Source organism: Puma concolor, chromosome F2 (assembly GCF_028749965.1).
Source record: "Puma concolor isolate L17-30 chromosome F2, mPumCon1.1.hap2, whole genome shotgun sequence".
NCBI classification, from domain to species: domain Eukaryota; kingdom Metazoa; phylum Chordata; class Mammalia; order Carnivora; family Felidae; genus Puma; species Puma concolor.
Window position 1 is genome coordinate 69,542,805 of NC_141684.1, and position 22,529 is coordinate 69,565,333.

The 22,529-nt window shown below is 38.6% G+C and overlaps 1 long non-coding RNA gene across 1 annotated transcript; it reads left to right on the top strand.

Annotated features, from left to right (window-relative positions):
- The first annotated feature begins 97 nt into the window (after positions 1 to 97).
- On the top strand, positions 98 to 16,341 carry LOC147572088 (uncharacterized). Its single transcript, XR_015246824.1, has 5 exons — positions 98 to 208; positions 323 to 429; positions 3,645 to 3,893; positions 9,724 to 9,781; positions 14,612 to 16,341. It is a non-coding gene; the product is annotated as an uncharacterized LOC147572088 (long non-coding RNA).
- Positions 16,342 to 22,529: the final 6,188 nt, after the last annotated feature.

Here is a 22,529-nt window from a genome sequence, read left to right on the forward strand (position 1 = left end):
ATTGCATTCTCTTTTCTCTTCCACATAATTATAAGAATATAAAAGTGTAACTTTTGATTTGAAGTATGAAACCTTCAAATTTTTTTTACCATTATTAGATGATTGGGAATTAGGGAAGATTATTTAAAGAAGAAAAACACAAAATGTTTCCAAGAAAAAATATATCTACTTGTATGAGACCAGTGAAGAGTCAGTAAGATATCAAAAGGTAAGTTATTACCAAACTGTAGGCATAAAAAAAAGTTGTCTTAATATATAGAATACACACTAACCCAAAATAACTCAGCCAAAAAGAAACTCTTTATTTTATGTCATCTCCAAGGAAAGTCTCTCCCCCATTTCCTTGAGTGGTGACATGGACCAATGCACCTGGACTTCTCCTGCAACTCCAGCCCTCAGACAAGGGCAAGGGCTCATCACCCCTGAAAGGTAAGGGGTTTCTAAGGAACAATGACCCAAAAGGGCTCGCTGACATTCATCAAGAAATGCAATATACCACTGAATGGTAAAGAGCCTAGGAAGAAATCTAAACAGTTTCTTGGCCATAGCCATTCTTTAATGGATGTGGACATTTTTATTATGAGGATGCCAGTCAAAAAATTTTAATAAATGACACTTCCACTTCTATAGACAATAAAGCTCTCCTTCCCCATCATTTGCTTCTATTTGTCCTTACACTGGAGTGATCATACTGTAACAGACTGGCTAGCTGTTCACCAAATCTGTTTCCATTTTCAGGACATCGAGTTAAACTATGTTTCCAAGACAGTTTTTAATTAGGTGGGGGCCATATGACTCTGTTTTGGACAAGAGGACATTTGCCACTTCCAGGACTCCCCTTGTGAGATCCTCACTGTACCATCCCTCCTACAGCTTGTAGAGATGAGAAAAACACAATGAAAAGAACACAAGTCCCTGTGTCTCCTGTTCATAGCAGGGCTCCCTGACCCACATAGGCTATAATGTGGGCAAGTAATTTATCTTTATGGTATTAAGCCATTGAGAATTTGGGATTGTTCCTTATAGCACTTAACCTTCCCTGATACAAGCTCAAGTTCCACTGGCCTCTACATTCTGCTTTAACATGATTTTAGAAGCAATCACAGAAAGCAACTTGAACTGTGTTGTTTTCTCTTTCTCTTCCCTCCACTTGCTCCCTCCTGGCTTGCTTGTCCTTCCTTCCTTCCTTCCTTCCTTCCTTCCTTCCTTCCTTCCTTCCCTTCCATCCTTCCTTCCTTCTCTCCCTCCCTTCCATCCTTCCTTCCCTACCTCCCCGCCTTCTTTCTTTACTTCTTTCCTTCCTTCTTCTCTTCCCACTTTTTCTTTGGGCTGATGGAGATTAGTAGGTCGAAGACTGTAATTCTCCCTTACCCCTTATTTCCTGGTTTTCCTTTCTTTCATCCCTCAGTACCATCTCTTTGCTTGTGTTTTGAATTCTATTTAGAATAATATTGTAAACTCAAATGTGTAATGTTTTGACTGTAACCTCCTAAGAACCTCTGCTGAATATCTATACAAATCTAGCACTGAGATTTAAACAGTAAAAGGTTTATGTACAAACTGTCTAAATAGCTTGAGGATGTACTGCAACAGTGAATTTCCTGTTATTTAACACTACTTAAAGTAAGGCAGAAAAACACCAATAATTTTAATTTTGAGTTCTATAATTCCTAAGGCAGAAAAAGAATTACGTTTTATTATGTTTAAAGGTGTTTTTTTTTTTCCTGTGCTTTCCTGCCAATTGTCTGTTTCCAGAACTTGCATTGTGTTGTCTCCTTCAACCCAGCTTCTTGTGCACATCTCTGCCGTGAGGTTCCAGACAATTGTTTGCACTTCTTGCAAGAGAAGCTGCATTTCCAGCTTCCTAACCCCACAATAATCGCCATGTTTTATAAGAATTGTCTCAGGATATTTCCCAAATTGAAATGGATCACCTCACTGTGTTCCCATTGCCTTCGTTTTCCTAAAAGGAATTCATCTGACTGTATCCCTTACAGCCTATTACAAGATATTACCCAAAACACACAAATATCTGTCAGGGTCTTTCTGCATTTAGCAAATTTTCCTCTCAACAAAAAAATGCAAGAAAAGAAAAAGCAGGAAAGCTTCAAGTGCAATGTATGTCCATGTATTAGATAGGGCTTATTATTTTTTAATTGCCTAGAAGTGAGTGCATTTTTAATAGAAATTGTCAAAAGCAAGTTTTGCTCTAAATGACATTTGGATTGCATTTTTTATACCTTGCTGACATGAGATAATCTGGTTAATTTGTTTGGAAGACAGCCAGCATGGGAACATTTTGCTGCTACTGATCTGTTGGTTTGGGTTGGAGAGTCTCCAACAGCACTGCTGAGGAGATGTCCAGGGCAAGTACTTCTACTCTCCTCCCTGGTCTATGGCAGACATCCGGGGTCATCCTGGAAGTGGCCCCTGAGAGTGACACCAGAATCCTTAACACAGTGTTAAATGCAGTTTTCTGTCAATCGATCAGAATTAAACCTTGAGTTAGAACCTACTTGCTGTCCCTTTATTACATTACCGAACCTGGGTGTTAAGATCAGAAAGGCCTACATTCACAAAGGCTGCCACTAACTTGTTATTAATCAAAAGGGTGATTAATACCACTAAAAGTGAGGCTGGCACCCAAGTTTCTTCTTGTTTTGCACAGCCCTCTTTGGGCAGGTAAACCTTCAGATGGTAAAGCCATAGCTGGGTCAGGCACCTGTCATCTCATGGATCCAGAGTCCTGGCAACATCCCTTTATCAAACTCTGGATTTGCTGGCTTCCTTGAAATGCAAAAGGTCTGACTTCCCCCTCTTAATCAGAGCACACTAGTTGAAGGGTGGCTACATTTATGTCTGGGGCATTTACACCTGCCTTTCCTACAGTAGCAACAACTCCTTTCTGGGGCACTTCTCTTGCTGTAGCAAAAGCATATCTACATGTGTTCTTATGTGCATGCATATACACACTTCAGAGCTGGGTAGGGAATCTTGCTAGCTATGTCAGTCGCCCAAAACAATGTCCTGCACATCATTAGGTATGAGATACATGTTAGCTCACTTGTCTTTTGGGGTGGCTGTATTATTTGTTGCTCTTGTAATTATTTCCTACTTTATCAAAGAGACTTGGGGGTGGAGGGTTGTCATATTCAAATAGAAATCAAATGAATTATTAGTTGAAATGCTAAGTCTTCTCAGGTTTTATGCATGGAAATCTCTGATCACTAGGAACAGGCCTATTAGAGTTTTCTTAAAAGTTTTTTTCTCAATTATGTAATTATAAGGGGTGAATAGCTACGCCTGGTATTGAGAGGACAATGGAAAAAGAATGTTCAAGAATGTGTTTGTTTTTTTTAGAATTCCATACCAAAATGTCCATATCCCCTTTGATACACAGAGAATGGAAACTATGAGCAATTTACAAAAGATGCTCAGAATCTTCAGATAGAAGGAGATCACTAGGGTGAATGTGGATGCTCCATTTAAGGTCCAATGGCAAGGAAGAGCAATAATGGTCCTAAAATTCAATTACCGGGAGACAAGGAAGAATCTAGGTTAATGTTCTGCTCTCGCAACAAGGGATTAAGTGTTCATTAGACAGAGTTTGTGTATGTTTGTTCATTTGCTACTGTTAATGCCAGATTCTGGAAGCTTCTACTGACCCAGTGACTCTGGCACGGTCATTGGAGCTTGGGGAACGATGGCCAAGCCTGTGTGTGAATTAGAGAGAGCTGGAACGTGGCAGTCTTGCAACACTGGCAGAGATCTGTGCATGGCAGGCAACTTGGCTGAGTAGAATAGCGTCTCTCAGACACTGCAGTCTACAAAAATGACCCCACGTGGCAGCAGACAACAATGACGGTGGTGCAGTTCAGGCCCTCCTAGACCAGGTAGGTGTTCAAGTTAAGACAGGTTCTGCTTCAGAAGGAGCCACCAGCTCCACCCACGGGGATTCTTAGGCCTTTGGTGCTGGAGAAATTCAAGAGGAACAACCAGGATTTCACTGCTTATATGATATCCTTGCTCAAGTGACTAATTGAAAACAGTTAAAATGGATGTTTATGAACTGAACTAGAAAAGCAAGATGTTGGATAAGTTTACATGTGCAAGGTCATCTCTTCCCTATCCTGCTTCTTGCTCGATACGTAGGAAAGAGGAGAAGCTAACCTATGCTTCCATAAATGGCAAGTCTTATTTAATATTGCCAGCAAAAAAAGAGGCTAGAAAAATCCATCCAAACTCAAATATGTAAATGACGATTCAGAACTATGCATAGAAGGACCTTCAGAATTTATCACTACAGGTAGTGATACTCTTTGTAATAATGTGGATAATTAGATTCAATCCACTGCTGTTAAGCAGCAATTCTACACAAGGCACTATGTTTGAGACTTTAACCTTGAGACACGGTATGGAATCATGAAAAGTATTGATTCAAGAGTCTGACTGCCAAGTTGCTATTGCAGCTTTCACCTGCTAGCTTTGTGCCTTAACTTCTCCGACCCTCGGTGCCCACAGTACAAAGTTGGGGATAGGACCTATCTTAGAGATTGGATGTCAGAGTTGAATGACTATGTGATTTAAAATTCTTAAAGGAGTGCCTGACACATCATAATAATCACACTTTGTTATAGTTGTTATTGTCGCAGTATTACTAGTAGTAATGGCACTAGTATTATCTTACTTGACTTGAATGGGAAGGACTGTTAGACCCTTCCAGGATAAAAGGCATTGAAAACTAAAAGGAAAATAAAGAAAGAGAAAGGAAAAAAAAAATCAAAACGGGACAAATAGTTAAAAGTAAAAAAAATACTGGGGCACCTGGGTGGCTCAGTCAGTTAAGTGTCTGACTCTCGATCTTGGCTCAGGGCATGATCTCAGGGTTCGTGAGTTGGAACCCCACATTGGGCTCTGCTCTGACAGCGGAGAGCTTGCTTGGGATTCTTCCTCTCCCTCTGTCTCTCTGCCCCTACCCCACTCATGCGCTCTCTGTTCTCACAATAAATAAATAAGCTTAAAAATTTTTTTTAATGTAAAAAAATACTATTTTGAGACAATTGGGAAGAGAAACCTTTTCAAAAAGTTTTAGTCAGTATGCAAAATAAATTCCTGAATCAATACGTGAAACAAACGAACAGACAAAAACTTTGTAAAGTAGAAGTCTAATATCCATTTTGTCTCTATTGGATTCCCCTCCCAGTGTATAAATGTCTTTTTTGGGATCCAAATATGAAATATCCACCAAATAGCATACTCCTTCCCCCTCTACAGCCACAGGGTTGGTGGGAGGCAGGAGCATAGCTTATAGCTACCAGTTGTTGATGGCTGAGCAAGATGATAATTGGTAATAATTACCAGACCTCCAAGACATGAAACAGAGTACAGTTTGCTATCTCATTATATTAAGGAGGCGTGGCCTCTGCTCTGCGCACAAGCGGGAGCTACAGTCACAGAAATAACTTGCAAAGTCGAAAGCAGCAGTGACGTTTTGGTGGCTCGCCATTCACTTCCTCTTTGGACTCCTTCTCCTTCTCCATACAATGACTTGTGTCAAAAGTTACAGTTAAAAAGAGGGCATGCGAAAATATTAGTTTTGTCATTTAAGGGGAAAACAGGGAGAAGATTAGCTTTTGTATAAGATAGAGACACATACAGTTCTTAGAGAAAGATTATTTTTAAGTTGTGTCTACACTAAGAGTCTATACGTATGCTAACTTAATTGTTTTTGTGATTATTACCAAACAATAAGTTAAATTTGGTAGTTCTTTTCTCTCAAGTGGTTTCTTTATTCTTTCTTTCTTTCTTTTTTCCTTTTTGATCTATGAGAGGCGGTCCGAGTATCAAAACAATTGCTGATTCAAAAAAACTAACTCATTACTTAATCTTTATTTTTTTATACCATATCAAGAACTCATACAAAGAGTTAGTGTATCCCAACTCAGAAGCCAAATGGTGACTAATGGTCTGACCACATTCAGAATACAGGAGTTAGTTAATGAATCGTTATGCTCTGGCTTGCGTGGCCTACAACTGGGCCCGTTTTCCTTTCTTTACTTTTCAATCGTCTCCGTCAGCTAATTTTAAGTTTTTACACTTTATTGTGTGTAGAGGGGGAATGGTTTTCATATAGCATTTCAATGACACAAAGGAGTAACTGGAGTTTGTAGTTTAGAAAGTGTTTCAAATTAGTAACCGTGCCTAACATCAGTGGCTACGATTAGAAGCAATCTCCTGCCAACATGACTGATGCCACCGGCAAAGGGGAAAGAGAAGCAGAGGGACCAGTGAAGAGAAAGCCCCCCGTGGTAGGGAAGAGGAAAGTCCCAACAGTGTTGGAGAACATGATATCCTATGAGTATCATAGGGTCTTCTACAGGGCGGGGGGGTGGGGGAGGGTTCATTAGTTGGATCATCATATTCTGGGACCTAGAGTGGGACAAATTGCTTAGACCATTAGACAATATGCCATTTTTCCTTTGTTTTTTTTGAATAATTTGTTTATTCTCATTACAAAAGTCAGGTATTGGAGAAAACCTAGAGCTGACAGGAAAGAATAAAGAAACCAAGCGTAATCTCACAATCCAGAGATAACCTTTGTTAATATTTTACTTTTTTATCGCACATGTATGTGTGTGCATATGTTGATGTTACAATATAGAAAAACATTTTTGGTTGCTTTGAAAACTGTATTTTAATATAAAAATAGTAAGGGTCACCTGGGTGGTTCAGTTGGTTAAGTGTCTGACATCAGATCAGGTCACAGTCTCATGGTTTGTGAGTTCAGGCTCCACATTGGGCTGTCTACTGTCAACACAGAGTCTGCTTCAGATCCTCTGTCTCCCTCTCTGCCTCTCCCCTGCTCTCTCTCTCTCTCTCTCTCTCTCTCTCTCTCAAAAATAAATAAACATTTATTATTTTTTAACATTTATTTATTTTTGAGACAGGGAGAGACAGAGCATGAACGGGGAAGGGTCAGAGAGAGAGGGAGACACAGAATCCGAAACAGGCTCCAGGCTCTGAGCTGTCAGCACAGAGCCTGATGTGGGGCTTGAACCCATGGACCATGAGATCATGACCTGAGCTGAAGTTGGATGGTTAACCGACTGAGCCACCCAGGTGCCCCTAAATAAACATTTAAAAACTAATAGATGCTTATAATGGGAAATTTCAAAAAAATTCTTAATTCTACTTTCCATATATTTGTGTTTGTCCAAGTTATTATTTTTTTCTTTATATGCATATGTGCTAATTCTCTACATCCTATTTTAATCTACTCTTTGAACAACAGAACATGTACATCTTGCCAAGTCATGAAACAATGTTTCTGTAATATGTCTCTTAACATTCCACTGAATGGCTATATCAGTGTTTAGTTAATGTATTATAGGATATTTGAATTATATGAATGGTCATTTTCTTTTTTTTTTTAACTTTTTTAATGTTTATTTATTTTTGAGAGAAAGAGACAGAGCATGAGGTGGAGAGGGCAGAGAGAGTGATACACAGAATCGGAAGCAGGCTCCAGGCTCTGAGCTGTCAGCACAGAGCCCGACACGGGGCTCTGACTCACAAACTGTGAGATCATGACCTGAGCTGAAGTTGGACGCTCAACCGACTGAGCCACCCAACGCCCCATGAATGGTCATTTTCTAACATCTAACAGTATCAACAATTCTAAACCAGCCCAGCTGCCATTGACTGAATTATTGAAAGTAGAACTTACTGAAAAAAGCGTGACAAAATAGCAGCAGTTTTGACCCAGAGTAGCCAACCTTGGCCAAAACAGGATGGTCTGTATATCCTCTTTCCTACACAACACTGCTGTTATTACTAATTTACCAAACAGAATAATATGAGGGATACTTGGCATTTTATAATCAAACATCATTTCAGAAATGTCCATATGCAAATTCATAGTAATCATTGGAATTAATTGCTATTTACAGCAACTGTATGAAAAAGCTTTTTGTTCGTAAGTTCTGCAAATGGAAATATAAAAAGATATAAGACAATGTGACTTTCATACTACAACAGAGGAAATAACAAGTAAACAAGGCAGAAATCCTTACTTTCTCCCTTGCTTAGTCATTTAGAAAAGAATTAAAACTCAAAGCAGGAAATTCATGTTAAGAATGTTTTCTTGAATAAGATTTATTTATTCCTTATATACATCTGAGGCTACCCATTTTTATAAAAAAGTCTATGCTTTTATAAAGCATCTAGATGGCCAGGGTATCAAACTAAACAGCATATTTAGTCAAGTTTATCAAAACATTAGTTAATTTTAAGTGTATCATCATACTGGCCATTAGTGATGATTAGATGAAACTTCAAAAGAAAGAGGATGTATATGTGTTTATGTAGGTAAATGCTCCACAATTTTTACATTTTACTGCATTTTTTAATTAAACCATTCAATGTTTTTTAATCATGTAAACCAAAAATATCAGTTAAATCTCATGTATTATCATAGGTCACAGGTGTTGATCAGATAAAGTCCCCAGGGATGAGGATTACTGTGTCCAAAGATGAATATGTGCAGTATGAATATAGTATAATTGCTTTATTCATTTTAAATGCACATATATCTTCATGCTTGGAAGAAAAATGCTGATCTATCTATAGTGTTGCAGCAGACTATCCTCTCTCCTTTCCAGAATCCTTATGAACAAACTTCAGGCTCTTCTCCATAAAAATCTTGCTAAACAATATTGCTAATACTGACCATTCAACTAAAGCAGCCAACTATTCAACTAAACAAATAGTAAATACATTCAGAAAGATCAAACTCCTTTTCTTTGGTCAAAATCATTGGTAAGTTCAATTGAATCAGTGGAGCCAGGATGCTCAAATAGACAAGACTCTAGAAGTCTTCATCGGTTTTACAGGATGGAAACAATTTTGTTTTAAAAGCGTAATACACAGTGTAACAAAAAATGAAAAGTATATTCACCACAACAGTACCCAACTAAAAACAAGCTGCAGAGATTCAACCATGTGGAAGAGTTTCTACCTTACAAATTCTCGAGGGCTTGAATAAGAAAGCTTAGGATAAGAGGTGTGTGTGGTGTGGTGGGAGAAAGCAACCCTTCGTGAAACAGTGTGTGGTTGGGTTAGAATGTACTCAGTGAAGTTATTATTCCCTTCTTCTCTCAGAGAAATAGAATTCTTGAGCTATAAAAAGAATAAAGAAAGCTAGATAAATATCTGTGCAGTGCTGAAAATGCTAATTATTCTTTGTTCTTAATATACAGAGGCACGGTGCTTCTAATAGAGCATGGGCTTTGGGATGAGATGCTCTGGATTTAAATCCCAGCATGTCAGCTGTGTGACCTTGGGCTAGCAACTGAATTTCCTCTTCCTCCTTCCTTGTAAATTATAGATAGTAATACTTGCCTACTTTTCAGGGCAGATATAAGCAGAAAATGGCCCACGGCGGGAGGGTTGGGGGGGGGGGAGAACAACCTAGGATAGTACCAAGCACCTGCTAGATATTCAACAAATGTTAGTTTTTACCTCTTCCTTTTTTTAAATACTAACACTAGGGTATCTATTTAAAATATACTTTAGCATCTGGGCATTTTCAGTTTTACAAGGCAAGTTCAAAGTCTTCCTTTGGTTCGTCTGTTTCCCATAGTTTTCCCTGTTTTATTTTACTTTATAGCATTTATCATCACTTGGTAAATATTTGCGTATTTTTTTTCTATTTTCTGCTATGAGAATACCAGCTACAAAAGGATGGGAGTTTTGTTCATGTGTGAATCTCCACCACCAAAATGTATTCCTTATATAGTGGACATTTCATACATATTTGGTGAAATAAAAAATAAATGACTTATAAACTTGCTTTATTTGAAGCTGTTTCCAGCTTTTCTTATTGAAAGAGTTGGCAACAGTGCACCAAACTATTTGTAAATTAATATGTACATGAATAGATGGCATCATAATGTATACTTTTGCAGCTCCCCATAAGATTAATAGTGCCCTGACTATAATCAACATTTAATCAATATTTGTTAAGTGCGCTAATGTGAGTTTCTTATTCAGCCCATATATATGCATGAGTATGTCTTCAGATAGCAGAAAAATACAATTTCTTATTTTGGTACAGAGAAATTAATGGGGTTTTTCCGGAGATAAAATACCATAATCATATATTTCATAGTAATGTATATTCATGATTTACCATTGCAAGTACTTCAGGAGGCTTGTAAAAACGAAAACAAACAAACAAAAAAAACCCCACAAAAAAAAAAAAAAACAATAATCTGGAATTTGTTAAAAAAAAGAAGCAACAGTCTCAAAATAGAGTCACTTGTGCCAAGCTCCATGTGAGCAAACAAAGACTTAACACCTTACCTAACTGCAGTTTCAACCTCTCGGAGGAATGCCACCTTTAACCAATCTACCTGGAATTGCCTGGTCAGCACTAGTGAGGTGATCTGCCGTATAGACCTTTGCCTTCCTCCAAAGGAAAGTGGCCTTGCCTGAAACAATCCACTCTCTGTTAGAAACTTCTTAAACCGTTTGCTGTCCCACTTTTGCTTACAAAAGTCTTCCATTTTTTACAGCCCGTCAGAGCTCCTTTCTACTCAGCAATGGGATGCTGCCTGATTCATGAATCAGTAAAAAAAAGACAATTAGATCCGCACATTTTCTCAGTTGACTTTTGTTTTTTAACAGAACTTGGTGGCAGTAGCAGGACCAAATGAGACTTCTAATAGCTTTGGGGATCACGAAAAACACAGGCATGATATCTGCAAAACTTTTCTCACTGTTTCCGAGGGTCTTGAGGAAATCCCTCTCAGTCCTGAGCTCTTTGTCAAGGCTCCCAATCTGATTGACTTTCCTGTCCCAGGCAGGTCAGCTTGAGCTGACACACAGAACCCAAGCCTCTAGCTGGTAGTTTAGGCCACAACTCCCATTTGATTGGAAACCCCACCCCTTCCTCCTGTCCCCAGATTTCACCCTAGAGATAGCTAGTGGTTCAGTCTTTAGTTTGCACATCCTCATTTGTTTGTAATCAGTCCATACTACCCATTCTTTGGGGTCTCCTGGTTCAATCTTTTTCCCAACCCCCAGTTCTGTGTTAGGAATTGCTGGTAATGCATGTAAGCCTTCTATTAGCCAGTCTCCAATAATGTCTCTTTGGTTGCTGCTGATATACACAATCCCATGTCTTTACTCACTATTGGTTTCTGTGAATGTACACATGAGGTAAAGGCTATTGCCAATGGGAATCTCAGAAGCCAAAAGCCACGAAAGGTGTTGGGCATGAATTGAGCATTTAAGAGCTGTTAGAATGCCTGACACCTAACCCAAAATCTCCCCTATAAGAATAAGCTGGTCATAGAATGGATTAGATTGACACTAGGTCACACTGACCAAGCTCAAGAAAATTTCCTTGCAGTGAGATACACTGTAAAACATCACTCAATTCCCAACCCAGTTGCAAATACCTTTTGGGTATTAGTTTGGCTCTGAGAAACCCAAAGTCTTAGCATACAAACAAATAAATAAATATCCTTAAATCCCAAAAAGTTGAATATGCCACACCTTCTGGCTCACCTGCTTTTTAAAATTTGTTTTAAATGTTTATTCATTTTTAAGAGACTGAGTGTGAGCAGGGGAGGGGCAGGGAGAGAGGGAGACACAGAATCTGAAGCAGGGTCCAGGCTCTGAGCTGTTGGCACAGAGCCCGATGCGAGGCTCGAACTCACAAACCATGAGATCATGACCTGAACTGAAATCAGATGCTTAACCAACTGAGCCACTCAGGCAGCCCCCAGCTTATTTTATGAGCTGTAGTACCAGAAACTGTAGATATCTACAAAAATGGCAAAGTCTTACTAAAAACTTAGAATTACAATGGCCATTATGGAGAATGTTCCAATTAGACAAGATCACTTATTAAAGAATTGCATTTGAAAGCAAGTGTTCCCAAGTGAAACAAACCAGATGGGACACATACTTTTATTGGTATACAGAAACTTCCAAAAGTTTTCAAAATTCCAAAGTAGCTAAATTTAAAAACTTGTTACAATAGGCTAACGAAAATTTAAATACACAAACTTGTAAACAAAAGTCAGTCAAACTGGATAGTTCCAAAGACTAGGCACTTAAGATAACAGCTGCCCCCCCCCAGGGGTCCACCATAAAACACTGATTGTTGGTTGATATCTCAGTTATAATAAACTGGGACACTGGAAAATATTGTCCTCAAAGGGCTTATACAAAATTTTCAACATTAACATGAATGCCCTCATATCTGCACCCAAGTGAGAGCCCCCGTATAGGCCCTGCCCAGAGTTGATGGGACTCTAAAGGCTTCTCCAGGAAACTGCTACCAGTTACTCCCTTAAAACAGCAAAGGAAAAACTAAAATCAAACTTAGTTATAAAACAAAATCGACCAAATTCTAGTAGATACTAATGATAAAATAAAAACTGGCCAAATTCTGGTAGATACCACAGCTGCACTTTTTAACTTCAACCTCACTCGGAACCTACAGATGAGAGATCCTAGGAAAAACCATCAGAAGCTAGCTGAAGGTGACTTCTCACCAGAGTCAGCTTCCCCAGATCTCTGTCTACAGTACCTGCTTGGTCGAGAGAGAAAAATAAAATTTCACATTGTCCATTCTTTTCCAAATCCAGGCCATTGGTTATTGATCTTTGGGAGGACCTCTAGATATTATGAAGACAGTAGATTTTCCACCCTCTTTGCAAATCCGTCTTGGGTCCATGGGGTTGTTCAATACTGAAGGAAATATTTACTGTGTTCTCAGCTGAAACCTAAGAAGATATTTGAAAGGGTTAATCAGATATTTGGCCAAATTGGAAGCTGATATTCAGAGCCTAATATGAAATTTTATTAAACCTTCTCCCCTAAGCTAAATGTACTCAGAGGGAAAGAAAAAGTATTCCAACATAATTATATGGGTGTGTCAGCCCTTTGATATCATCCAGGTTACAACCCAATTCTTTGAGGAATTAGAACCACTTATCTTCATCCTAGAGATCTTTGTAAGAACACAAATGCAGCTCTAGAAACAAGTCAAAACCTGTCTATCCTTTTTCACGATTAACTTCACTTATTCATCTCAAAAGGCTTGTGGTATTGTAAAACTTCTGGCCTTAGGGAACAAAAGTCCCTGTTGGAGGAATTTGTATTCTTTCCCTATGCCTTTAAGATGTAAATGTTCTACCTGGTCTTCCCAAGGAACTCTTATCTTCTCATTTAGTTCATCTCCTTAAAAAGTAAGCTTTAGGTAGGCAATTACTAAGGAAGAAAAAAAAAGGCAGGAGGTAAGAGGCCTTTTAAAAATAACACTTCTGGGAAAGTTGAAACTGAATTACATAAGATGACTGAGCAAGCCACTTGGCTTAAAAAAGTGAGTTCTTCAAGATGGTTTTTCTTTGACTTACATGATTTTGATTCGTTAGGTCATAACTTCAAAGTGCACTCCCGACATTGGGAATTATCTCACCTATAATCATAGTAATCTCCCAGGTGCACTATAGTTTTTCATAAGCTTTAAATGGATGTTCACCATAACTGTCCACTAAGCAAATGATTCCCTTAAGTCAAAAAGGAATTAAGAGAATGATTAACTCCAAAAAAAAAAAAAAAATGTAAACTTGAAGTCATGACCCGTGAATATGACAGATATTCAGCAAAAAATGTCATGACCTAACCTATGATTATCACACAGAGAATCAGTAAAAGCTACAAGAACTACAGCTGGGAGTGGTGCAAATTCCTTAAATTTTGATCACATCTCTCAGTTAAGCTGAGAGTCTGATCAAAAGGGAAAGATTGTTTAAAAAAAAAATAAAACAGGTCCAAATGGAGTCACTTGTGCTAAGCCCTATGTCAAAGACTTAATACCTAATGTAACTGCAATTTCAACCTTTCCCAGGAATGTCACTTTTCAGGAATGTAACCTTTAACCCATCAATCTGGAATTACTTGGTCAGCACTAGTGAGGTGATCTGCCTAATAGACCCCTGACTTCCTCCAAAAGAAGGTGACTTTGCCTGAAACAACCCACACTCCACTTGAAACTTCTTAAACTTTCTCCCTCACCCCACTACTTTCAAAAGTCTTCCATTCTGTACAGCTTCTTGGAGCTCCTTTCTATCTCCTACGATGGGATGCTGCCCGATTCATGAATCATTAAATAAAGCCAATTAGGTCTTCAAATTTACTTCATTGAATTTTTTTTAACAGATTGAGTTGTCATTCATACATGCACAACCCCACAAATATAATGTCATAAATGTTTAGGTGTGTTATGTATGCATATGTGTATGTGCTTGGTAAGTAGATCCTGGCTGTCTATTTGTTGAATAATTCATTAATATATTCACATATGTGTATATAAAACAAGCTATAAAAAATGTTTAGACATTGTGGAATGATACCATAAATGTTGGGATAAATGGTAATTGCCAAATGTCACTAGATTGAATTGTGAAGGAGGAGGAATGTTGAAATTTGATTAAAATAAAAGATAAATGGTGTGAAATGAACTTAAGAGAAGAAAGGTTATATAGCATGTTTTTATTCACCATCCTACTAATATGTATATATATTTTTGCCATAGGTGAGAGAGAGAGAGAAATGAAAATGCTTTCCAGGGGTCTTTGGAAGAGGATACTGGAAATAAGGGGGTGAAAGTTAAGCTTATAGAGAGAATGTGGCCAACCTCCCTCCCCCACACCCTCCACACTTCAATTCCTGCCAGGCAGGAACTGGAATCTTTTGTAGAGCACCATTATAGTATCAGAAAGTAACACAATCACAAAGGAGAGAAGAAAAGCTTGATGTGCACGCCAGGACTCTAAAAGGCCCCCCTGTGAAGACGACTGTGGCAGCACTAAGTCAGAAGAAAAGACCTACCCAGCTAAACTGTCATGTCTAAGAGAAGCTCTGAAGCTGGCGAGGAAAAACATTTCTCCCCCGAAACGCCTTTCATTTATTTTATTTTTTAAAGTTAGTACAAGAGATAATGCAGCACATTTGTGTAATTTCATCCTGAAGCTCGGCTCTTGAGGAAAGGGCTCTCAGATCTCATGCACGCATGTCTGGCTTCTCATCCCACCCACTTCAGGGGAAACTCTCAGGCTTCTCTTGTGAAATATGCTTGAGAGGTGATCCTGAGCATTGGCAGAGGAAGGCAATATTGATAATCTAGACCTGTGTGTGCGCATGCAAACACACACGCATACACACACACACACACACACACACACACACACACACACACAGCTTGGAAGCTTCTCTGTTCATTTTCATTTGCTTCATGGGTCAGAATATTCTGATATTGTTCTCATCCTACATCACCTTATTCCATCTCTTTTATTCCTCCAAGAATAGTCTGAGGTCTTCCAAGTTGGTGTGTTACCTTCTCAGTGAGCAAACAGGAAAAATCCGCTAAAATACAGACATCCTCTAACACTGCCTCCCCCGCCCCTGTCGCCCCTGCACAAGCACATGCGCAATGCACACATAATTATCTGCCCCACCTTACAACGGAATTGAGGCGGTTTCATGGGCCTTTGCTGGTGCTAAGGCCCAGCAGGTTTGGAATCTGGAAGCTGAAGGAAAAATAAAAGCTGGGTATGCAGAGGAGCCAGAAGGAATTATTGCCTTTTCCTGGATCGGACCTAGAGAGAACATTCACTTACGTGATTTCCTCGCTCCAGGGTTGTAAAAAGTACCCCTAAAATGGGGAGGTAGGAGAAGGGAAAGAAAAGGTTAAAGAAAAATGGACAACCATAAAAAGATTTATAATTTACTTTTGAAATAAATCAGCAAAGGGAGGCCCAATCTGCCATTTGCTCCGAGGTCTCTGGGATCCCACACTGAATAATGTGCCATGGCCCATTTTGATCGGCACTGAAATTAACAATCAGCCAGCCACTTTATGAAATATTATCTTTGTTAGCTTTACCACTAACAAAAATACACTTCCAATTTTTCACATCCACACACTACATCTATTAAAGCAATCTGGGAAATTAGTTTGAGATAAACTGTACAGCAATTTTATTCATAGCTTCCCTGTATCTCACACTGTTAATCTGCATCACAGCTCACTAAATAGTGCCTAATGTTTATTGCATTTAACTGAATGTATACGATTCTGAGGGTACGCCAGGGACCGATTATCATAATTATACATGTTTCTATGGTAACCCACAAGTCTATCAGTTTTGATTCATTATATTGTTATACCTTCTAGCACTTTCTAATTATTAGGTGCCCATAAAAAGTCTCAGTCTTGCTGTTACTATAGAAATGAGCTATAGACAGGCCTCAATTGTTAACCCTTAAAGGACCAAAATATATAGACTCAGACAGCTGGTAGCTATTCACATAACTGAATAGCTAACAATTTTATCTATAACTTAAATTCATAATTGTTTTGCCGTTATTAATTTCTGAAAATATTTCACTTAGACAACTCTTGAATAATGATCTCAGATTTTATAAAATTGTCCTGAGTTTCCCTATCCATGATGTATACCTTCAGGTGTGGTAAAAGATACAAAAACACTAATGCAACACTGAACTGGTAGCACAAAGTGCAAAATCAAGTCTTTCAAGTCGGATTTCTTATTTCGTAGGTAAAGAACGCAGTTGTTGGTGTAAACATAGAATTATATGTTAAGGAATAACATGGATAAATCAGAATATAATGGCAAAAACTCAAATGCACTGAGTCTTTAAATCAAGCATCTAAAATTGCTTCCCAGCAATATGGCTATTTAGGTATAATTTAATATTGCTACTTAAATTGCAATTTGTAATTTAATATTTTCATTTTACTTTTTCTTCTATAGTCACTAACAGAATCCTGTGAAAATTGAAAGGGACTGAGCAGTTTCATTGTCTCTCTAACCCTCCTGCTATTATAGTTTTCAATTAGAAGTGCCTTTTAATTTAGATCAGGAAAGCTCTCCTAAAGTGACAGCTCGCCCTTCACACTGCATATCTATTTATTTCAGAAGTCAACACACCATTCAATAACCTGAGAACAGCCCTGATTGCTATGCTAATAGTATTCAGAAATATGTCGACACCGATCGAAACAAGTAAACTAAGGCTAATTCATAAAGTGAATAATAAAAGGCAGAGGGAAGCCTTTCATACCTTCTACTACTTCAGCTGGAATCCTAAGCTTACAAATTTAATTTTTTCCCCTCCCTTAGGGAAATGAACACTATATGATAACCAAACTGAAATTAGATTTTACCTAATATTACAGCCTTGCCTATTTGACGCGGCTTGTTTTATTATATAAAGCTGCAGTGGGAAGCAGCGGAGACAATGACCGTGGATGTTAATGCTTGTGTGATCTAGGAGATGCTTGCTTCAGCTGCAGCTTTCTTCAGCTAAGAGCTAAATGCATTTTGCTTTTTGAGGTGGGGGGAGGAGAGGGAAAGCCATAAGAATTTTAAATGTATGCCCACATTAAAAAACAACAGCACATGTTGGGTAACCATTTTCTTCATATTACAAGCCCAAACCACCAATGTCCATAGGAGCTCCTCACCAATTAGGCATAAATCAGATTGTATAAGCAACAAAAGATATGGTCATTTGCATGTTGAAGTTCGAACTCTTTTCATAAAACAGAGAACCAACCAAAGCCTTTTGTTCCCAATTCTTGCATTGCCATTAGCATCAGAGAATAATAGATTTACCACTAAACAGAAAATTAAAGTAGATTAAGAGTAAATTAAATCAGATAGTTTAAAAACTCCATTCATCAGTACATGCATATATTACCACATGTATGTATATAGTCTGAAATTGATTATATCTAATTCACATTAAAATACGTCTCCTCCTACATCTGGATATTGATTATCCAGAACAATTGAACTGTATCTGAGTAATATTTTCACTTGCCATAGAAACTAAACTAACCTTTAATAATAAATATCTTATTTTTCATTTTGTTCATGCTTTCATTCCCATGATAATCAATTAGTTACTCCATCTAATTCACTAGTGCACTCCCAAAATCTACAGATCTTTTTCATGCATTTTAAACTAAACAAATATATACATACCTTGAAAAAATCTAACAAAATATATAAATATAATGTGACTCTTTCTAGATGAGTCAAAGGAATCTATGAGAAAAACATGATACAAAGGCCAAGATTTCATATACTTGATTAATAAGATTTAAGAGCAACAATAAAACTTCTGAAAGTGACCATAATCTGGTGTGTGCTTTTTGAGAATACCTAAAGATCACTGCTAAGTTTGTGAATCCTGGGGGGGGGGGGGGGGGGGGGGCGGTGAGATGGGGGTCAGATACCGAGGTCACCAGGGTGATTAGGCAAAGAACACAGAGAAAGTAAGTCGTTCAAGCAGCAAGCACATTACCACCTGGGATGTCATTTATTTCCCAGAGATAGAGTTGAGTTAGGTCGCTGCATGGTAAAACCATGAATTAATTATATTCTGCCCACCCCCAGTGAGCATAAAGTGCTCAAATTTTCTTTTTGGGTGATAGGGAGAAAGATGACTTATCATTCACGGTTGGATGTTAAAATCCCAGAGGAGAGAGCCAATAAAAGCAGCTCCTAGTGACAAAAATCCAGGAGCTGTACCGTCACTATCCATCAAACTGAAATGTTTTAGGATTCATATTTATTTGCACCACTTTGCCACAGAGGAAAATGTCTAGTCAACTAGAGATTGTATAAATTCTTGAGTTTTTGATGCTTAACAGAAAAGTGAAAAGACATTAGCGGGTTGTGATTTCCTTCAGCAGAGAACGGGTTCATTTGGAGAAGGCTGGCCAGTGGTGAAGGGAGGCTCGCAGCCCCACACAGTGGGCCTCAGGCATTGTTCCCAGCCCCAAGTGTCAGCTCCCCAGTACAGCACCCGCCACGCTCTTGACAGAGGGCCGGGCCAGGCTCCCCTCCTTGAAGTGTCAAGGGTGAAGCAGAAAGATAACGTTGCTTTTGTGGGGTTTTATTCAGGGGCTCTGGGGCAGTGGATCGTTTTCCAGTTTAATTATGAAAAATCAGAAAAGGAAATAGATGGCTTGCTCCCAGATTAGGAAATAGCCAGGAAGAGTAACAGAGTGGGGCTAGATAAAAGAAAATGAATTCTGATCCAAGGGAAGGAAGACGTTCTGGGGAGAAAAGTGTAGGAAGAGAAAGAAGAACAGGAGAGACTCTGCTAAGCAACTGCCACAGGCAAACAGTACTCACCCACCTTATTCAGTCTAATACGCTTCTTTGCTGATTTTCTTTTATGTGCACTTAACTTGGGTAAATGTGTGGCTTGTAACTGTCAATTGCCTACAGAAGCACTACGGTATATAATTGTCAATGCCTATAATGCCTATAGAAGCACCACAGTTCCAGGCAGGACTGGGCTACAAAAATAAAGTGATAAGGGAGTTTCTCCTACAGTATATAAAATGTGACCTCTACAGAAGAGAAAATCAAAGTATTTTAATGTTTATTTTTCTCTGGGCCTGTGTGTTATTTGAGTAAAATACTATATTGCTTATATTTGAGGAACACAAAAAAAATTCAAATACTTTAGCTTCTTCTATTTAAGCCATGTAAAGAAAGAATATCGTTCTCTCTCTCTCTCTCTCTCTCTCTCATTTTCTCTTGTTTTTCTCTCTTTCCCTGTCTCCCTCTCTCTAGCTCTCTCACTCTTTCTTTTACTTTATCAGTGCACCAGCAGAACACTCATTATTATTCACTCAGGAAAACAGTTATTTCAAGAGGCTAATCAGCAATACTCACCATTTATGTTTAGTTGTTACGCTACTTGGAGTTTAAAAATGAAAAATCACCAGGATCAACAAATATTTGTTTGATTCTCACTGTCTGGCTAATAGAGAGAACTCCTTGGATAATCTACCTAGAGCATATCTGGGCTCACATGTGTTCCCCACCAACAAGCGATTTACATTTCATTCCACGGGCAAGATACATATACTAAACCATTAAATATATCAGGTGCCTCCGGAAAACCAGCATGTCAGTGAGTAAGTGCTCTGTGACTCAGGTAAGGCTGGGGTGGTTAGTGAGGATTGGGACTACCAGGGACTTGAACCTGGACTACAGTGAAGGGTGGCTATGGATCATGGATGGGAGACGCAGAAATATAGTTGACAAAGCTGGAAAATAGGATCTCTTGAAGTGGGTACTCTATGAAGGTGAAGAAAAAGCAGAGAGTAGAGAATATTAAGTGATTGGTTAATCAGTATGAGTATTTGTGTTGTAATAGAAAATCATTAACAATGGTTTTGAATGGAAGATAATAGATTGTGTTCTCAGGAAGAATAACTTGAAAATCACGTCCCAGAAGACTAAAATGAGCAAAGGTTTTGGCTAAAAAAAAAACAATTAGACGCTCTTATCCTTCTACAAACAGGAGTTTTACAAAAAAGTATTCATTGGAAGATGAAAAAGAAATGAACATTATGAAAGAGATATAAGATATACACATTATGTGAGGAGAGGAAGAGATAAAGGGTGAGTCCAAGCAACCAAAGCAAAGAAACCAAAAGAACGTTGATGCACTGGTGAGCATAGGTTTAGTGGTAAGAGAGCCAGCTTGGTGGTTCACACATTGTTAGACGCCATGATGAAGCCCCGCAGGCAGTAGGATTTTGGTTCAGAAAATTATAGTAAGAAAGAGGTCATTAATTTTCACTCTCATGATCATGCATAGAGTTACTGTTTTGTGTTTCAAATAGACCAGTAGGCAAACTGATATGGATGAAAAGAAGAAACTGAACAGCACATGTGATACAAAATTTAACATCATAGGAATGAATAAAAGCTATAAGAAGATGTGGAGAGAGACAAGTAAATAAATAAGAATTGAATCTTATGATTTCAGTATCTGTGAACCAAGAAATAAAGAAATAAAATAAGGGAAGAGAGGAAGTAGGAGGAGTCACAAAGAAAAAGGAGAACAAAGACAATAAGACATCAAGAAGAGTGAAAAATACAAGAACTTAAGGTGGTGTCAAGACCGGGAGAAGTTTTAGTGACATCATATTTGTGTGTGTGTGTGTGTGTGTGTGTGTGTGTGTGTGTGTGTGTAAAATAAGAGAAAACCAAATATATCTGAAGGCACAACAGGGGGCACTCATGAAAACGGATAAATTAAATGTTCCACAGCAAGAAGCATTAGTCGATGCCCCCAGAAGTGAAGGCATAAGAGGCAATGTTTAGAGAGTCCCAGGAGGACTTTAGACCTGGAAAAGCTGGTGTGTGTGTGTGTGTGTGTGTGTGTGTGTGTGTGTGGCGAAGGGTCAAGGGAGAGGGTGTATTCTTCTGAAAAGGAAAGAAGAGAAAATAGGTGATGGTCCAGGGATATTCTGAGGTTTAAAGAGAATATATACATGGGGATGTAAGTAGGGAAGAAGAAATATATGCCATATGGTCTCAAACTAGAAACAAATGGGTGGGTAAACCAGGCAGGGTTAATAGAACCAACTGAATGAGGTCAAAAAGTACAATTAATATTGAAGAGCAAAGGGGCAGGGACCCAGTGTTGCTATTGTGAACAATAGCCACCTGGATTTTTACTGCTAAGCAGAGCTTTCATCTGAAACTCTTGGAAGCCTACCAAGTGGGAACAGTGAGACAAACAAAACTGTCAGCAAAAAAGGACCATCTCAGTTCAATTAGACATATATTTCTTGAGCATTGATTACATGCCAGGCATGGTATTAACTATTAGCAGGAAAAATTTTTAATGGTGTTCTAGGACCTAGAAGCTTGCAAAAAAAAAAAAAAAAAAAAGGAAAATAAAATGTGTGCTAGTTTCCTAAAACTGTAAAAATGAGCGTCCTCTGACCAGGATGACTCAGGATGACATGCAGCTAGATTCAGATGATACCTCCATTCTTTTCCATATTTGCTGATATGAAGTCCGCGTTTCCAGCAAAGAAAATGAAACAAAATTGAACATTGAGGATTAGACAAACTAAGACGATACTACTAATAATACTGTGGCACCACTACAAGCCAAGAAGAAGACAAGTGGGCCCGTTATTGCCCAACTTCCCTCCCTTATCAATTCCAAAGCTGTCGGTGTCCTTGAGATCTGCACCAGGCACGAACAGGGAACACAGCGAAACGATGCCCGACAATAGTTACATACTAAATGACCACTCTAGGAGGAATGTCATCTCATTTAAACTTCACATCTTTGTGAAGCAGGTGTTATCATCCCATTTTATAGGTAGGGACACTAAAGCTAAAAGACAATATGTAACTGCCAAGCCAAGGAGACTAAAAGAGTAGGTGAGCAATCACTGATTCAAACATAGCTGCATCTTTTGTCAAAGCCTGTTTTTTTTCCCCTTTGCTAATGACACTCAATGATGTCAAGAACATGTCAATGCCTGGGCCTCATCACGTAAGAATTGAATCAGAATGTCTGTGTGCTGCGCAGCCTTCCTGGGTGATACTAACCAGCTGTCACCTCTGAAAACCACTTTTCTCCATCGAGCTGCA